The sequence below is a fragment of the Ambystoma mexicanum genome, chromosome 10, assembly GCF_040938575.1.
Source record: "Ambystoma mexicanum isolate Mex_15411 chromosome 10, UKY_AmexF1_1, whole genome shotgun sequence".
Taxonomy (NCBI): domain Eukaryota; kingdom Metazoa; phylum Chordata; class Amphibia; order Caudata; family Ambystomatidae; genus Ambystoma; species Ambystoma mexicanum.
In genome coordinates, this window is record NC_090932.1 from 886,773,677 (window position 1) to 886,786,107 (window position 12,431).

Here is a 12,431-nt window from a genome sequence, read left to right on the forward strand (position 1 = left end):
CCTCAGGTGCAAGACCCCCACACCTTTCACCTCGCTATTGACCCAAAGTGGGATAGTACAAACACACATGTGAAATTTATAGGCCTCTAATTAATAGGTTGAGATGGTGCAGGGTTTGGGTCTGGAAACCAGATGCATTCAGGGAGAACTGCGGTCATGGCTTCAGGAGAATGCGGCCTGGCAGGAGGGGGTTGCAGCAGGGCTTTCTCAGACATTCTCGTACAAGCACATTTTGTCAGGGCTCGAGACTTGCACCTTGCGAAAAATGTTTACGTGATTTGCCCTGTGAACAGGAGATGGGCTGAGCTGACAGGTGATGTGTGCTGGCTGTGGGACTCGCTGGGAGAGTGCGAAGTTCTCCAGAGGAACAAAGTAAATCACTAGAAATTTCACGCGACATTGGTGGATGGCAGCAAACAATTCATATGTTTTTCAAAAATGTTTCTAATGCCACTATGGTCTGAAGGGCTATTGGCTCCCATTCTGAGTGAAGGTCAGCGGCTATTTATTTTTGCTTGCGAGCTGAGCAAACCCACGCATCGTACACAGTATAAGATTCCATTGTTTTTCGACCTTGAAAGAAAGTGAGGATTCCGAAAGGAATGAATGAAGGGAGGGGGTAATACTGTCAAATATGATAAGGTTCACCATTCCAAAACTGGACAAAGGAACATGTCATTTCATTTCATGAAAATTCGTTGACCTGAATGGAGTCTCTGCATTACGCTGAGAGAATGGAAATGCTGAATATTATGAAAGTTTTACTTTTGATGATTTTATAGACCAACGGGTCAACGTATCATTAGCCGACTGTTATTGCTGGCTTACATTGTACTGTGTTGTTCTTTGTGGCATATTGCAACAACACGCAAACACAACTTGTGGTGTACTTGTCTTTGTCCCGGGCACATGGGCAGTCCACCATCGAGATGCATGTAGTCCACCACTGGGTTCCACACTAATATTTAGTTAAAATGCTGTCTGTGTTCTTCAAATTGTAGCGTCAACTTCTACATCCCATTTCGAGCTGAACATACTCCATAGCACTAACCTCTGAAGTAAATTGTAGACTACTTTCCATGTTGTTTTCTCTGTGTTCCCATTGTTTTATGTCAGTGTTCATCATTAGTTTTAACACGGGCCAAAATAATGGGTAAAATTATAAATTGTAATGAAGATCGGCTACTGAGACACATTTCTGTTATGTTTTTCAAACAGCTACATCCTGCCTTTCTGCGATTGTCATCGATTCCAGATACCAACTGACGGGTTTTTTAACAGGCAGCTGCATATACACTTGAATGGCTGGATCACAATGACGCTTTTTTGGGACGATCGCCACGGGCCGGTATGCCCTTATAAACATTTGTGGATCGAGAACAAAGAAAAAAATTACCCATTTGCTTAAATATGGCAATCGCCAGATGTTCTCGGAGCGTTAAGTATAGTTTTATATTCAAAATTGGGACGCGCTGTGTTGTGAGATAATGTGTGTTGATATTCCGGGTTCTGCGTCAACTAACGTTAAAACGTAGGTGATGACTGGGCGCGTTTGGCTACGCTGCCCAGTAACATCATGGAGATAGGCGGAGAATTTCACTAGGTTTGGTGATGTCAGCCTAAGGGGCAGGGGATATGATTTAGTGCCGCCAGGGCAGTCTACCTTGGGCGATGCAGCAACGGATAAGATTAACACAATATGGCCGCGCCCTGCTTCCTGATTTCGCATGTGTAAAAAAGAGGAAAACTACGGTAAGCTGCATAGGAAATTTTTGTATGATCGATCAAGGTATGCTTAAAAACACATGCCCGAACCCTTGGGACAATAATATTTTTGAGCGCACTATTCCTTTAAACATGAAATAACCATTGAAATGCATCCATTATTTCTATGTAACCTCAAAATGCCTAATAAAACGTTTCATGATGGAGCTGAGAATTATGGTACTTATCTGCTTGGGAGCAGCAAAAAGAAGAGGAAAGGACCTAGGCAGTACATAACATGTAGGATCAAGAGAGGTCCTGATTGGGTGATTTTGGAAAGGAGAAAACTGCCAGGTTAAGCACTTGTTTTTTTGTGAAAATAAATAACTAATAATAATAATAAATAAATAATAGTTTAGTATTTACAAGTTTAAGATTTGAAGGGCTGCTGGAGAGTAGCATTAAAGAAGTTCAAGCATAATGCTCGCCTCTGGTTTTGACATAGAATGAAGGTAACCAGGAAGCGGAAAGCTCACCTAATGTTCTGCTATGCTCGTTATACATGCTAAAGTTTGTTTTGAGGGCAGACATCATGTGCGCTTGGCCTTTATCTCTGGGAGGCTGCCTGGGTGCTACGACAGCCGTTGCACAAGGACTTCCTCTGTGCAATAACTGCCTGTTTGAGAACCTCTTCCTGCTTTAGAACCGCTTCCTGTTTCGAAGGCTTATTTCAGCAATCAGAGAAGTTATTGTTTAACTTGGGTGTGGCCAAAACTTGTGGCACATTCACCGTCGAAGAAATGAAGACAATTATTGATCCGAAGCACCGTAAACCTTGAACATTATATCGTAAGGTAAATACTCCTTCTTTAATGCAATTCTTGTTTGCATATTTGCAGCCTATCAGAGACCGCTCTAGGTATGGGCTGTCTGTGTAGGACCCTATGCTAATAAATAAACGGTGAACTGACGTTACGTGAGAAAAGTGGACAGTGGTTTGTCAGTTGTGCATCCTGAATATGCTTCAGAATGTGCTACTTACTAATTAGTTTGATGCAGATTGCAACTGTGGAATAGAAGAGAAATCACTGCTGATAATTTAAAGGGACCAGGTACACTACATGGGGCTGAATCAATCTATGTGAATCAGGACCCTACATGTCAATCTCTGAAGATAAGTGTGCAGCAACAGAGTACATGCTTACATTCCTACACGATCAACTCAGCTTTTCAACCATATGAGGTTAATAAAATGAGTAAAGTTGAGTTGGGTAACAATAACTATTGTTATTTACAGAACTATGTGTCATTAAAACTAAGGTAGCACGCACTATATAAAAACAAGTCGCTAATTGTGACGAAAGCTTAGAGAGAGAAAGAGTGAGTGATTGCGTAGGAGTGCTGAGTGGATGTAGATGGGGAAGAAGTGACAAAGAAACGGTGTGTGTGTGTGTGTGTGTGTGCGTGCGTGCGTGCGTGTGTTTTCTCCTTGTCAAGCTTCTGTTGCCAATGCAACAATGTTTAACTTTGCCTGCGTTAACACCAACCCAGAAAACGGGTTATTTGGCTGGGCTCATGCTGACACCTTTGGCAAATTTGGAACACTTAAGAGTTTCACTGTAAATTACATGGCTAACCCAGATATTGACATGGCTAACCCGGATATTGGCATGGCTAACCCGGATATTGACATGGCTAACCCGGATATTGGCATGGCTAACCCGGATATTGACATGGCTAACCCGGATATTGATCCCTTGCTCGTTTTGCTTATATAGACACAGCACCACAGCGGCCACCTCCCTGGTGATGCCTAAAACGGCAGAAACATGTGCATGGGGTTGTTGGTGGTACTCCTGTTCAGAGAATTACCTGGTAGTTTGGTGCTGGACTGCCTTCGTTGGTATTTCCCCTCTGTGAAATGTACAGGGAGGTAACACGTAGCCATAGGCTCCCCTGAGTGAGAACCATCTCAGATAACAGTTTGTTTGGCTGTGTGTTTTCTCGGTAGAGGGGACCCAGAGTTTTGTCAAATTTGAAACGCTTTCTGATTTCACCACAGCTAGAACAGTAATCCGAACGTGGACCCCTTGCACTCTTGCAGACAGAGAGACATGACTAAGCTGTTCGCTAACAAACGGGCATGCATGGGGCAGAGAACGCAACTGTTTTACAATTTCTTTAAAGACAATTTCTTTAAAGACAAAAACACCTACTTTTCAATATTACTTAAAGATGCTGATGTCTTGACTGTGGACAGTAAGTGAAGCGTACATGTAGAACTCTCAGAAAATATATTATTTACGCTTTGCTCAGGACCACAGGGCTTCGCTGCTGTGAAATTACTCAATGCTCTAATACTGATTGCCTTCAGAAATGTTGTGTGGGGTTCCAGACAGAAAGAAAGAACAAGTGTAGAGACAGTTAGTTCTTAGCTTAATTATTGCCCATCCCTACCCGTGGGTCACACGTTTGCAAACTTCTCCCAACGTGGTTATGTTCCTATGTTCAGAAGAGCCAAGAAGAATATAAACACAATGGTTGTCTTCCTTCCTAACATTATACTTTGGACTATGGAGGACCAAACACATGCCAATGTTTAAAACTATCTGTTTCTCTTCGTCTTTTTTGTACTCTTTTCACTTTTGAGAATGCATTGTTCGCTTTACTTATCATGTTTATGTAAGGATTTCCCATTTATTGTCAAGTTAGTTCATCAAGTGATTGGTGTATTTTGCAAGTCATCTCTAGAAACCAGAGTATAATTTTAGATTTTGAAATAGTACCCTGCTATATGGTTAATTTGGGTGGAGATGCGGACAAGTGCCCAAATTGGAGAATGGGCTCAAATCATGACTTCACAAATTATCAAAGTGTGTGAGTTGAGGCAAATCGTTTAATCCAACAAAAAAATGCTTTACAGCATATTGTGTAGTCCAATCTAAGTTTCTTGGAACATCAAGGACATATCAGGTTCAGTAGGCAGACAAAAAGATATGTTCTCAATTGAAAACAACTCAAACCTGACATAGCTGTTACTCAGGAAACTCATTTAGACGAGATTATAAGCAATACAAGGACAAGCTCTTCTGGGCTTGTGATGTTATTTTTTCAAACCACTTTCTTCTAAAAATAACAAATACAAATTTCGCAGCACCAGTAACAGCTGAAAGCTGCATGCAAGTAATCATGTGAACAGTACTGTGCAAAATACAAACATTACAAATGACACAAACAAGAACAGCAGTTGAAGAGGTAGCCGAGTATTCTAGACTCAAAGTATCCGTTTTCTTCACATCAAATGACTGGACGGACAAAAGCAGGTCATTAGGATTCAAAGGTTACTTGGCATCATGTTTGCGAGTGGTTCCAATCATTGTGACAGGATCTAGAAGTCCAAATTTAAGGTCCAGCTTCGAAAGAGCAAGACAACATTCTAAAAATCCTTTAAGTATAGCCCTACTCCCTTTTTAGAAGTCTGGTGCAATGAGCTCTCTATGACCTGCAGGGACATTACTTTTTTTTGCTGCAAGAAGTGCTGGTTCTTGGGAGATATATTTTCAAATGACGTGGATGGTTTTCAGCACAGCTGGATCTAATTCTATAAGCACATTGACTCCCATGTGGGATTTAATAATACATTGAGGGTATTCATTTTTTAATGAACTAGTTATTACCTTAGCTTTTCTCAGTCATGCCAAAGAATGCCAAGAATTTCTTTCATCTGAGTCATTGTTTGCAGATTCGACCTGAAAGACGTAGTGTTGTAAATGTTCCATGCCTTTCATATGATCCCTAAAGCTAGAAATGCAATCTTCTGTTTAGGTTGGAGTACTTCAAAAGAATTTAATTTCAACAGGTATTGGGAGGATTTCATCCTCTACTACTTGACTGTGTTTATGAATGGCAAACAGTGAAATCCTGCTGCTAGACACTTCCTGAAGAACTTTACAGATGTCCTGCTTCATGACAGCATATTTTACATTGGTTGATCTTGGGAAGAATAAGAACCTGGGGGGGGGGGAGAATTCCCTACTGATGTTCTGCTGGTCCAAAACCAATGTGAAATGATAGAAAAACTGTCCCGGAAGTGAATGGAAGTTTTTTAGAGACATCATTTTAGAAGAAATCAAAGATTGCTTTGGACAGATGCTTGTGCGTAAGTGGGTGGACTGAGGATATGGACATCCTGGCAAATGATGAAACTGGGGAGTCAGGCGGCAGCAAGGTAACATCAAGATCCAAACTGATAGGCGGACATATTAAGAGAAAATTGCTGTAGGGATGCGATAATGCGAACACCCTTCCTACGGTGAGAATATGATCACCAAGGAATCCCTAACGAGCAGCGCAGCTTCATGAAACAAATATTAGATGGTGTAAGTGAGGAGACCTGGAACAGACTGCCAACAAGTTAAAAGAACTCCAACCAGAAACAGCCACGACAGAGGCAAGAACATGCACATTTCTTTAGACTTTTGGGATCGAATCTTGATAACTCTGCTACCTTTTGCAAACACCCTGACCCTGAATTGCTGCATGAATCTGAACAGTTGGTGTCCAGTCAAAGTTTCGAAACAATAGTTTCGAATGAGAAAAGTACCGAAACAAAAGTTTCAAAAACATTTTCAAATGTATTTCTTTTAATATTAAAGGGTTTATTTTGTTTGTATAGTAAAATAAGTGTTTAAAAAAACAGGGATTTTGGGGAGCCATAAAAAAAATTGAAACTTTTTTTTTCGACACTTTTGTGTTGGAACTTTAGTAATTCGAAACTGTGACTGTCGAAACAGTCACTATGAACCGAACAGTTCATTTAAATTCAAGTGATGCTGTCTCATGGCAAAGTGTTAAGCATTTGCACACAATGAAATACATCATTGGGGTGTGCAGAAGTCCCTAGTGGATCCTCGAAGAGGACATCATGGGCCACTGTGAAAGAAAAACCTTCAGAGAGGGATACTCATGTCAGTCTTATAGGAAAGCCATCACAGAAGGCATATCTGGGCAGCTGCCCCCCACCTAAGAGATGTCAGTGAAGAATGAATGGACCCTCACAAACATCTTACTGAAGACAATACCCGTGATTGCAGATGCCGAGTGGTCAGACTGGCCTTTTGTGCTGCCAACGAACTTACTGAGCTGAACAGTGATATATTTAAAAAGCAAGTGGACATGGCGTGGAATGACGAAATGCAGACCCAGAACATTCCTCTTGGTTTTCTGAGCTGCCAAATGAGACAAAACGGCAGAGTTACTGCTCTTCAGTTGGTGAGCACCTTTTTGTAATGAGAAGATTGCATACAAGCCTGCTTTCATTGGGGAGCCATGACTTCCAGACTTCTTATGTATGCAGTATAAGGTAGTTAGTGTATTCAAATCCAAGAATCTGTGCGCTCTTGATCACTCTAAGATTGTATCAAGAAGTTCACAAATGTGGGTTGTGAAATGGCAGCGATCACACTAGTCCTTCCAACTGATCCACCAAGGTTGGAAAATGGAAATGTGAGGATTGGGTGTGTGGGACGGTGATTCACGAATCACCGTCCCACACACGAAATTCTTATGTATGCAGCCACGCTCTATGGGTTAATTGCAACAGTTGCCTTCAGTTTTGTGCAAAAGTGAAACAAGGATGATGCATTTTGCAAGGTATTGTAAGAATCCCTGGTGAAAACCTTCCCGCTTTAAGCAGCCATCTTGTGGGCTGTGGGCCACCCCCTCCTGGTCATGACCCTCTGACTGAAAAGTAAAACAATAAATGATATATTGCTCTTTTAAGTGTACCTTTGTTTTAAATGTATGCATTTTCAGAAATAAATGCATATTTTCTTCTCGTCTGCACATGTGCTTACTGGGCAAGGGCCCCCAGTTTTGTTTGCTCCCTCTTCTGTGCCTTTTAGCAAAGAGCGTGGATAGATTGGGAGGCGGGGCGTCCTGTCTGTTGCTGCACTCAGAACCGGGTACTATATTTGATTTGAAGCTGCAAGGCCTGCAATCTGCATGGATGTGGATGGAAGTTTGCTTTTCTCTGACCATCTCTTCCCTTGCCTTTCTCTACATGCCCCTGGTCTGGTGTCACCGCTATCGCTCAATGACTTTTCACCTATGAAATCACCGCTCCCACCAGGCGTTGGTTTATCAGATAGTTCCTTCATGAATTTTATTCTCTTTATAACTTTTCTACTTCCCCTTCACATGTTGTGCTCCTCCCTACTAACTTTCCCTTTGCCCTCTCCTAAACCTATGCTTTCCCACTAAACTACCCCCTTCCTCCCAAATATTTAGCTTTATTTACTCATTCCCTGTATTAACTGCTGCAGCTGTTACATGCCTCCCCATATCTCTCCTCTCTCCATACATGAAGCTAGAATTCTGTCATGACTCACCCTCTTGATCCCCTCCGTAGTGCCTCCTCCCACTGCAGGGATTCGGTTTCATTACTCACGTGCATACTCCCTTCATGTGTGCAACCCTACTGTCATATGCACCAGGATTACCTTCCCTGATCTCCTCTTCCTTCAATATCCACTTCCCTGAATTCTACCTTCTTGACTACATACCTTATCTTCTTGTTCCCCCCCTACCCATGACACCCCTCTTTCCCCCGCAGCAAAGGCATATCAGCCAATTCACTGGTCTATCACCTCTTATACATGGCCTGGCTTCACTGCACGCACCCACTTGCCTGCACGCAACCTCGCCTCCTCCACTACTCTCCACCACTCCTGCCGTTACTGTTATTATAAGCCCCTTGCCTATGCATTAGGCGTAGCCAGGATTGTCTAACAAGTGGGGCATGAAGCTAATCTAGTTGGGCCCATCGCTGTTATGTTAGAATCTGTAAATGTCCACACAGAGCTGCTGAGTGGGCATTTACAGATTACCCTGTCCACGCCACCTATATGTGCTATGTGTTGATAGTCTACCCATGTCTTAGTTTGTGTCTTGTATATTCCCTGTAGTCCCCACAAGTCCTTAGGCACGGCTTTAACAAAGGGTTCACCAACTCCAGGCCTCGATGGCCAGAATCCTGAAAGTTTTTTCAGGCTAGCCCTCATTAATATTCATGAGAACAAATGTGCATACATGTAGAATCATTGCATTCAAATTGATTTCATGAATATTAATGAAGGGTGTCCTGAAAATCCACCATGTTTTCGGCCCTCGAGGCCTGGAGCTGGCCAACCCTGCATATCGCATCTTGTGCATCGCTCTGAAGCCCCTTTGGATTTGGTTTGCACTACATTGCACTAAATATAAAAAATGAAATAAATAAAAAATAAGGTGGCCCGTTGCTCGTAATGTCTCATCTGTGTTCCAGTTGTACCCGGAATAGACAAAAGAATGGAAACAATCATCCCAAACTCCTGAATGAACTGGGACCATCTCCAGGACAGCAATGACAACACTCCACAAAGGCTACAGCATAGTCTGCGGCCCTACAAATATAAATATAGGCCCAGGACTCGTATGATTCCTGACCATTGACTATTCTAGCTAAGGCAGGTGGAGGCTGTAGGATTTAACATCGACAAGGTCATCCCCCTTTACCTCTGAGATCTTTACCCGCACACCTCATCTCCAAGCCCAGCGCTCAGAAGCTGATTTGTCTGCATGAAGTAATGCATAAAACACCAGGAACAAATACAAAAATCGATGCATGGGTGTTCGGCAATGCCAGGCATGGGTGCCCTTTAGCGGTGCATATCGAATGAAGAGGTGGTAGGTGGTTTGTAGAGTTGGGGTAAACTATGGCGATGTCTGATGCAATGACATTGAATAGAATATGGAGCATCCAAGTTCTTAAAGTAAAAAAAAGAGATGAAACACTGAAGATTACACCCATGGTGTGCGATTTTAGTATTGCAAACAGCCATGAAATACCTTGAGCCAGGCATGATGTTACAATACGCACTGATGCCTCTTTCTGTACATGTGACTGACCCAACAGAGAAATCAGGCATGTAAAGGAGAGCAATAATAGGCCAGAACAGCTTTAGCACTTCTCAGACCGGCCATTCATTGTTAAATATTTCTTAAAAGGGAATTTATGAAATCATTTTAGTGCCCCTGTATGTTGTTTTCCCCAAGTGGGGAAGTGCACCAGTCCTGGAGGTACTGCAATACTAGGTTGATGAGTGGAGTGGACAGAGCAAGCTCCCATTCCATCTCCCTGTTCCAAAGTCAAACATTTGACATAGCCTGGTCCTTACACCCTTCCCTGTACCTCAAAAAGAGCGTCAAATGCTTGACGTTAATACATTGCCTCACATTGTAGCTAACAGGAAACATTGATTTTTCAAGATGATTATGATAATAATTATACTAATGTGTATCCTTTGCCAGGTTTCTCATACTACTAAGCGCTACTGCACCCTTCACTACCCTAATGGTCTTGCAGAGCTGATGCGTGTCTGCGTAGTGGCCTCTGATGCCCCCGTCTGGGATAAACCTGACTGGTCTGTGGAGGATAGGAAAAGGGTAAAAGGAAAGAGGATAAGAAGATAAGAGAAGCAGAGGCAGAAAAGAGATGAACAGATAAACACTTGCGGAGATAAAAGGGGGCTTAAGGGGCGAGGTGTAGGATTGTGGTAGTAGGAATGTGTGTGTGAAGGCGTTGGTAGTGGATGCAAGCAATTTTCTGTGAAGGCAGCTTCTAGCACATTGCTTTTGTGGTACTAGAATTAGTCAGTGCATGGATTTGTGATGTACTGAGGTGGGCCCTTGAGGTAGTAGTAGTTGTAGTAGTTTGTTATTTATATAGCACCTTTATCCCATATGGTCTCAACGCGCTTGTGGGGGAATGCCCTCGGGGGACTGAAGTCCAAAGTGTCGGAAACCTTATCAGAGAGGTTTATAATACGTGTGTGCAATTGGCCAAAATAGGGAGAAGGTGGGATGGCCAAGCACCAGTAAGCTACCCGTGAAGGTCAGGCATGTGGATGGGTGCTGAGAGGAGGTATGGGGAGAGGGTGAGTGCAAGATATGATATGATAGGTTATTTATAACGTGCTTAATACCCAGAGGTTTCTAAGCACGGACCTGGGGATCGAATCTGTGGTGCTCTGTGTCGTCTTGCTTCCAAGGAGAGCATGTTGCCCCTGAGCTATCATCCCGAGACTTGTTATGTTCCATAAGCATGGAGTGCAACCGATTTAATACATAGGCTATACTTCAACGAATGCCTTAGTTCCGACCATATGCCCTATCCTAGTGTGTCTAGGTTGATGAAGATTTGTGGGGTTCATCTAGGGTCATTCCATAGGCTACATTCTCTATTCGCCTAGATTCAGTACATTGGGTGCATCCTAGCTTAACCTAGAATCAGAATATTGGCTACACTCTACAATCACCTAGATTCGGTACATAGGCTACATTCTACGTGCGCCTAGATTCAGTACATAGGGTGCATTCTACATTCACCTTGAATGCAGCACATTGGATACCTTCTACATTCACCTGGATTCAATACCATGGCAACATTCTGCATTCCCTGGATTCAATTTATTGGCTAGATTCACCTAGATTCAATACATTGGGTACATTCTGCATTCACCTAGAGGTCAATCATCGGCTACATTCTACATTCATCTAGATTTAGTACATATGTTACATCCCACCTTCACATTAGCTGCCTTTACAATTCCTCCAAGCGCAAGCAATCTACAATATATTGGCTGCATTCAGCATTCACCTAGGATCAATATATTGGCTACATTCACCTAGATTCAGTACATGAGTTACATTCTACCTTCAAATAAGCTGCCTTCACAGTTCCTCTAGGCGCAACACACTACTTACCCCCCCTTCCCACAAGTGCAGTGCAGTACACTCCCACCCACTGTCTTAATCCAGATTGCAATGTGTTGCCCGCCCCCTGCACCTCACCAAGTGTAGCACCCTACCCACTCTCACGGTTGCTCCAAGAGCTACACAGTGGTCACCCATACGGACACCGAAAGCTGCCATATCCAGTTCACCCTCAAATTACTTACTCGTGCAATGTCTTGGCGACCTGATCATTCCTTCTAAGTTCAACACAATTGGCTAGCTAGAGAGTGTGCAGTGAAAGATTGACACCATGTTAGGATCAGGTGGTAGTAGTGTAGAAGTGGCAGGGTTTTACCGGAGCACAGTGATGCCTGTGCTCCGCACCCGTGCCACCTCACCTGAGTTGTAGCTGTAGGGTGTTCTATCAGCCGTCCATGGGCGAAAACAGGGGCAGACAGGGAATGGGAGCTGCGCCAGGGAGCTTCCTTTGTGTCCCTGAACAGAGTCAGTGCCCAGGTGATATGGGATGAGCATGTGAGAGGGGAGTGGTCTTCAGGTTGCAGTGGGTATGGGCAGGTTTCGAGGGCCTTGCTTAAGGGGAGGTGGTCCTCTTTGCGGCGTATGCTTAGTGGGAGGGAGTTTCAGAGGGTGGGATCTTGGACAGAAAATTAGTTTCCTCCCACTGTGGCAGAATTATAAGGGGGAGGCCCAGGAGGTGTGCAGAGCCTTATCTAAGGTTTCTGGTGGGTTTGTGCTGTGTAAGTTTGTCTTGTAGGAATGTGGGGCCTGTCTTGTGCAGTGCATGGTGTGTGATACACATGGCTTTAAAAGTTGCCCTTTGGCTGATGGGAAGCCAGTGAAGCACTCTAAGGGCAGGAGAAATATGTTCTCTAGGTGAGAGGGCAAGGACGAGTCTGGCTGCCAAGCTTTGGATCCACTGGAGATTGTTGAGC

General features: G+C 43.3%; 1 protein-coding gene across 2 annotated transcripts in view; it reads left to right on the top strand.

The window, feature by feature from the left end:
- Positions 1 to 2,430: 2,430 nt before the first annotated feature.
- Positions 2,431 to 12,431, top strand: part of PIGZ (phosphatidylinositol glycan anchor biosynthesis class Z) — a 131,854-nt gene continuing 121,853 nt past the window's right edge. Inside the window, exon 1 of one of the 2 annotated variants that reach the window (XM_069618619.1) lies at positions 2,431 to 2,558. The gene's annotated coding sequence lies outside the window, so the exon portion shown is untranslated. The remainder of the gene's footprint in view (positions 2,559 to 12,431) is intronic. The other variant, XM_069618620.1, reaches the window with a different exon arrangement.